This window comes from Thamnophis sirtalis, unplaced genomic scaffold, assembly GCF_051295495.1.
Source record: "Thamnophis sirtalis isolate CommonGarterSnake01/CBP01778 unplaced genomic scaffold, rThaSir2_p1.2 scaffold_2, whole genome shotgun sequence".
Classification (NCBI taxonomy): Eukaryota; Metazoa; Chordata; class Lepidosauria; order Squamata; family Natricidae; genus Thamnophis; species Thamnophis sirtalis.
In genome coordinates, this window is record NW_028261382.1 from 60,043,354 (window position 1) to 60,050,643 (window position 7,290).

Genomic DNA, 7,290 nt, shown 5'->3' on the forward strand with positions numbered 1-7,290 from the left:
GTTAAAACACTCACTTGGTGGATTCAAGGAATCGAGAGGGATTCAGTTTAGCCAATGAACTAATCTTGCCCTTACAACAAGACAGGCTTTTGAGTTTCCCAAAAGTAAAGGCAATCAGAACAATGTTAGAAACTGTGTTTTTTTTTAAAAAATTTTTTTTTAATGTTTGTGTGTGTGTGTGTGTGTGCGCGCATAAGCCCTTTCAATGTGTAGCATTTTTGGATTTCCAGTTTAAAACCAGCTTCTGGGCAAACAGGGTTGTGCGCGGGGCACACACCCCTCTGCAAACTCGAGCTAAACACAACTTTGGCCAAGAGTTGCAGAGTTGGGGGGGGAAAAAAACAGCTCTGTAACTGCTGGAGGGGGGGTGGAAATGCAGCAGTTCATAGGACTTTCTGCAAAGTTTCTCTCTGCCTTTCCAAAAACTGTGTTTCTTTTGACTCTGAAACAATACACAGCCTTTATCAATGCAGTTGGTCCTCATTTTTACGACTGTAATTTGCCACAGAATTTCCATTCGCTAAGCAAGGCAATGGCTCCTGATTTTTTTTGACCACAATGGCTAAGCGAACCCTGGCCCCTTTTCATACTTACAACTGTTAGAATTCAATGGTAGGGTGACCAAAATCCAGATGCTTAGCAGTCGGTTCATATTTCCGGGGGTCGTGTGGATTCTCTTTTATGACCATCAGACGAACAAAATCAATGAGGAAGCCAGGTTCACTTAACAACCATCTTGCTCACTTAACAACTGCAGTAATTAACTGTACGATGCCAAGGAAGGTCGTAAAATGGGGCAAAATTTGCTTAAAAGCCATCTTGTTTGGCATCAAAATGTTTGGCTCAATTGTGATCTTAAACTGAGAACCACCAAAATGTATTTCTTAATTTTATTCCCCATTTTGCTCTCTCTCTCTTTTTTTGTAAATCTTCCAGTAATGTGTAACATTCCGTGACTTCCGTCTCCTCCTGTTTTTATTTGCAAAACTTCTGTTCCTCTGTTTTCTTTTCAAACACATTCTCTCTCCTTTTAAAATTTCTCCTGTTAAAATCCCAGTCTGACTTCTTTCTTCTCAATGTACTCGGAATTGTCTTCAATAATCCTTAAGCTTGCTTTTATTCCCTTATTTTAATTGCTTCGGATAAGCAGGATCCGATTTTTTTTCTTCCCTGATTCCCCATCGTTTTTCTTCATCTTAGTCTGAATTTCTCTACAGCGGAGGAGCACGTCGAAAAGCTTTTGATGGGAGGGATTGTTGAGTTGTTGAAGGTGGTGCCAAAAATAGAATTAAGCGATAATTAAGTCTGTTCTCAAGTTGTCTTTGGGCAGTGATGGTGAAAGCGATTATGCATGCATGGACGGTGCTTGTGAGCGAATTGTGTTTTTTTTATGCCGCGCGCTCACATTTCCCGTGCTGGGCGAACCGGTTGTTACAGTAAATGATGCCCACCTCTGTTTTTTTGGCAGGCAAAAGGTTACGCCGCTTTCATGCAGCCTAGCATTAAATTCTGTTTTCCCTGTGAAAGCTGGCTTAGCAAGTTAGAGCAATTTATTTTGTGCTTGGTAATTCTTTTGAAACAGTAGTTGCTCCATTCTCTGCTATTTCCCCCTATATAATCTACTGTATTTTACCATTAGCTCGATGTCTTCCTTTTCTCTCTCCCTCTCCCTTTTCCAAAACGTATACGATTCTTTTGATTTCTCATCGTGCCTTGCCTTCATATGAATATATTCCCTGCGGGTGGATTCTAAGTTCTAAATATGATGTTTTATAGTTGATTTCACTTAAAAGCTGTATCTGGCTCATTTATTGTTCCAAATCACTAAGAATCGGTTTTTGTTGCCTTTTTCATTTGCCAGGAAGTAGTCCCCGTTTATCGTTTTGCCTTTTTTTTGTTTTGTGTACCAGGCTATTTTTTTTTTTTTGAGGGATATATTCCCTTATCATCTTCATGATTCCCTAAAGATTTTCAGATTTTGCCCTGAGAATTTTAGAGAGAATTTTAACAGCATGGAGAACCTACAGAGAACGAGGGAGAGAATCAGCATGTGTCCCAAATTTCAAGAGCAAACATATGCATTTTTTAAAATGTTTTAACTGAGATATTGGTAGGGTGAAATTATTTTTTTCTGCTTGACCCAACCTTAGAACTAAGGAGGAATTTCCTGACAGTGAGAACAATTAATCAGTGGAACGGTTTGACCCCAGAAGTTGTGAATGCTCCATCGCTAGAGGTTTTTAAGAAGATATTGGACAACCGTTTGTCTGAAATGGTATAGGGCTTCCTGCCTGAGCAAGGGGGATGGACTAGAAGACCTCCAAGGTCCCTTCCATCAATGTTATTCATGATTTGGTGGAGGAGAATTAAGACTGTAACTGATGCTAACCCCCTCCCCCCAAAATTATATTTATAACGTGTGGGTCTACAGTTATAGTCTGCGGCAAGAAAGGTCGTAAAACAGAGCGAAATTCACTGAACAGCCGTCTTGCTTAACAACATGTTGCACTCAATTGTGGCCGTAAGTCGAGGACTACCTGTATATTGAAAACACAAATAAATTAATGTGCCACAATCAGTGTTCTCTTTGGTGGTGCATTGAGAAAATTTTCCCACGGATGAAAGTTCCCATTCTTGGTTTCTTCAGCTCCCTTTGAAGTGGGGAAAAAAGGGAGAAGGAGAAGGAGAGAGGAGGAAGAGGAGGGGAGAAGAAGAAAAATGAAGAAGAGAAGAACAATTAGAATGAAAGAAGAAAAAAGAACAATTAGAAGAAGAGAAGAACAATTAGAAGAAGATAAGAACAAGAAGAGAAGAACAATTAGAAGATAAGAAGAAGAGAAGAACAATTAGAAGGAAAGAAGAAGAAAAGAACATTTAGAAGAAGAGAAGACCAATTAGAAGAAGATAAGAACAAGAAGAGAAGAACAATTAGAAGGAAAGAAGAAGAAAAGAACATTTAGAAGAAGAGAAGACCAATTAGAAGAAGATAAGAACAAGAAGAGAAGAACAATTAGAAGATAAGAAGAAGAGAAGAACAATTAGAAGGAAAGAAGAAGAAAAGAACATTTAGAAGAAGAGAAGACCAATTAGAAGAAGAGGATGAGAAGAAGAAGAAGAGAACAATTAGAAGAAGGAAAGAAGAAAGAGGAGGAGGAGAAGAAGAAGGAAAAGAAGAACAAGAAGAATAGAAGAAAGAAAGAAGAAAGAGGAGGAGAGAGAAGGAGGAGGGGAGAAGAAGAAAAATGAAGAAGAAGAAGAAGAAGAAGAAAAGAACAATTAGAAGAAGAGAAGAACAATTAGAAGAGAAGAACAATTAGAAGAAGAGAAGAACAATTAGAAGAAGAGAAGAACAATTAGAAGGAAAGAAGAAGAAAAGAACAATTAGAAGAAGAGAAGAACAATTAGAAGGAAAGAAGAAGAAAAGAACAATTAGAAGAAGAGAAGAACAATTAGAAAAAGAGAAGAACCAGAAGAGAAGAAGAGAAGAACAATTAGAAGGAAAGAAGAAAAGAACAATTAGAAGAAGAGAAGAACAATTAGAAGAAGGAAAGAAGAAAAAGGAGAAGAAGGAGAAGGAAAAGAACAACAACAAGAATAGAAGAAAGAAAGAAGAAAGAGTAGTAGTAGTAGTAGTAGTAGTAGTAGTAGTAGTAGTAGTAGTAGTAGTAGTAGTAGTAGTCGTCGTCGTCGTCGTCGTCTGTTTTTGCTCAAAAGTTTTATATTCCCGAGCAGGGAGGCATTAGTTAAAAGTGCCTGGCAGGAAACTGGATTGCAAAATCACGTCTTGAGATTGACCAATGTCTTGTTAAACCAACATTCTGTTGAGACTTGCGAATCCGTACGGCTGTCTAAAGATTAACATCTAGGCCTCTGGTTTTTGCTTCTTCTTCCCTCCTCTTCCTCCTTTCTCTCCAGTCCAGGCCTTGAAATGGGATGGTAAGAACCCCCCGCCACCCCCACCCCCGAGACGAGGAACTATGTCTGCTCGCCTCTTCTCCTTCCGACTTTATGACAGGTAGTCCTCGACTTACAACAGTTCATTTAGTGAGTGTTCCGAGTTACAACGATGCTGGAATAGGGGACTTGGGTCCATTTTTCACACTTACGACCGTCGTAACATCCCCATGATCGTGAGATCAAAATTTGGATGCTTGGCAACTGGTTCATACTTACGACCGTTGCTGTGTCCCAAGGTCATGCGATCCCCTTTTGCGACCTGCTGATAAGCAAAACCCATGGGGAAGACGGATTCACTTAACAACCGTGTTACTAATTTATCAACGGCAATGATTCACTTAAGAACTGTGGCAAGAAAGGTGGTAAAATGTGGCGAAACTCACAAACAACAGAAGTTTTGGGCTCAATTGTGGTCGTAAGTTGAGGACCGCCTGTGATATACTTGCACAGGCAGCCCTTGACTTACAACAGTTCATTTAGCGGCCATTCAAAGTTACAAAGACTGGGCAAAAAGAGACTTAGGGCCTGTTTCTCACACTTAACAACCGTTGTAATTTCCTTGCTGTCGCGCAATTAAAATGCGGACACTGGGGAAATGACTCGTAGTTGTGACTGTTCCAATCTCCTGAGGGGAGGGGGGAATCATGGGATCCCTTTTGATGACCTCCGCATAAGCCAAATCAATGGCAGAAGCCCGGATTCACTCAACGACCGTGTACCTAACTGAACAACACAAGGAAGGTTGTAAAATGGAGCAGATCTCCCGGAACAACTGTCGCGCTTAGCAATACAACATTTGGAAGCTCAGTTGTGCGCCAAACACTGCCTGTACGGTCAAAACATAAAATTTTGGGGCTCCATTCTGGTCGTTGTAAGTCGAGGACTACCTGTGTGCTCACAGGTCCGAGGAACTGTGTCTGCTCACTCTTCTTCCAAATTTCAAGACAGGAGCTCGTACAATGGGGCGGGGGGGAGGTTTCCACCCCACGTCGATGTCTTCTCGCAACTACCCCCACCTCAAATATATATATATGTCTTTTCCCATGTAAGATTGAGATTGTTTTGGCAATGTTTCAGCGAGGTCTCACTCACCATCTTCAGGCTGGGTTTTGGGCTTAAAGTGTGATTGGAGACGGCAGGGTGGGTATATATATGTACCCACCCTGGGAGAACGAGAAAGAGTCACGAAGTGTGTTGCAAGCTTTATGAAACGGGCTCTGTCTTATCTCCCCCAGCTGCGTCCTCTCCTACCCACCCACACCCCTCCTCCTCCTTGCCCTTCCCAGACGTGGCTGGTTTTGTCTCCCGCTGCATTCTTCCAAACCAGTTTTCTAAAGGGGTTTAGATGGGCAACAGAGACAGATAATGCAATCCAGCAAAAATGCACCGTGGCGGTCTTGTGTCTCCCCCACCCCACCCCCTCTTCAAAGAGAGTTTCAGCAAGCAGTCTCGCTCTGCCACCTAGACTGATGGCAGTGTATTTTTAGACTTGGTTTTTTTCCCCCCTTCTCTTCCTCCTGTACTCAACTACTCTTCTCTCTGCGTTGGCAGGACTAATGCCAGAGGTGGCTGCTACTAGTTCGCACCAGTTCAGCCGCACCGGTACGGACCGCAGGCTTGCCATGCCCCCGAACTGGTTCCCCGGTCGCTGCATCGTAATTTTTTTTTGACATTTTTAATGTTCTGCGCATGCTCAGACCTATTTACAGGCACCTAGCAGGTGGAGTGCGCTTCGGGCGACTAAAGCTCGCAGGCATGCACAAATCACATGCGCATTGAACTTGCAGAAGCCCACCCCTGACTAATGCCAGCCCAAAATCAGATGGCCACTGCTTGGCGCTGAACGCTTTGAAAGATGGTTAGTTTAAAAAATAAAACAAGAGTTTATATTATCTTTTTTTTATTATTCTGAGGTCATCGACGGCGAAGAAGCTGTTGAGTGCTTGTTTTGTTTAATCTGGCTGGCATCTCACCAATCAGCTGAGATATTTAGGCACACAAATTGGAGGGGGAAATGGCTGTTGCGTACCTCAACCTTTGGTTGATCGACCGATGATCAGATTAGAATTCTTTATATTGGCCAAGAAGGACACAGTGGCTCAGTGGCTAAGACGCTGAGCTTGTCGATCGAAAGTTCGGCGGTTTGAATCCCTAGCGCCGCGTAATGGAGTGAGCTCCCGTTCCTTGTCCCAGCTTCTGCCAACCTAGCAATTCGAAAGCAAGTAGAAAATGCAAGTAGAAAAATAGGAACCACCTTTGGTGGGAAGGGAACAGCGTTCCGTGCCCCTTCGGCATTTAGTCATGCCAGCCACATAACCATGGAGACGTCTTCAGACAGTGCTGGCTCTTTGGCTTTGAAACAGAGATGAGCACCGCCCCCTAGAGTCGGGAACGACTAGCACATATGTGCAAGGGGAAGCTTTAGCATTACTTTTATATTGGCCAAGGGTGATTGGACACTCAAGGAATTGGTTCATAAGCTCTCAGTGAACATGCAAGCCACAAATAATAAATCATGATCATAATATTTACTGAGTGTTTTTATTTGCTCTGGTCCCTGGTCTAAGACTATAATAAATTGATTGATTGATTGATCATAATATAATAGAATAGAATTCTTTATTGGCCAAGTGTGATTGGACACATAAGGAATTTGTCTTCCATGCATAAGCTCTCAGTGCGCATAAAAAATATATTCATGAGGAATCATATCACAACACTTAGTGATAGTTATCGGATATTAAATATGCAATCAGGTCATACTAGGAAACTAAATAAAGCAATATAAATCGTAAATATACAAGCAACAAGGTGATAGTCATAAGTGTGAGGAGATAGGTAATAGGAAGGATGAGAAGAAGAATAGTAATACAGTAAATAGTTTGATAGTGCTGTGGGAATTAGTTGTTTAGCAGAGTGATGGCGTGTGGGGAAAAACTGTCCTTGTGTCTAGTTGTTCTGGTGTGCAATTCTCTATAACCAGACTGGATAAAAATAAATGGAATCATCTTTTGGACATATAAATTGGGTCTTTTGGGTGGGGGGGTGGATAGTCCAGTGTTTCAGCAATGGATGGAAAGTAGAATAGAATAACAGGGTTGAAAGGGGCCTTGGAGGTCTTCTAGTCCAACCCCCTGCTTAGGCAGGAAACCCTACACCACATCAGACAAATGGTTATCCAACATCTTCTTAAAAGCCACCTGTGATGGAGCCCCCACAACTTCTGGAGAAAAGTCATGCCACTGATTTAATTGTTCTAACTGCCAGGAAATTTATCCTTGGTTCTAAGTTGCTTCTCTCCTTGATTAGCTTCCACCCATTGCTTCTTGTCCT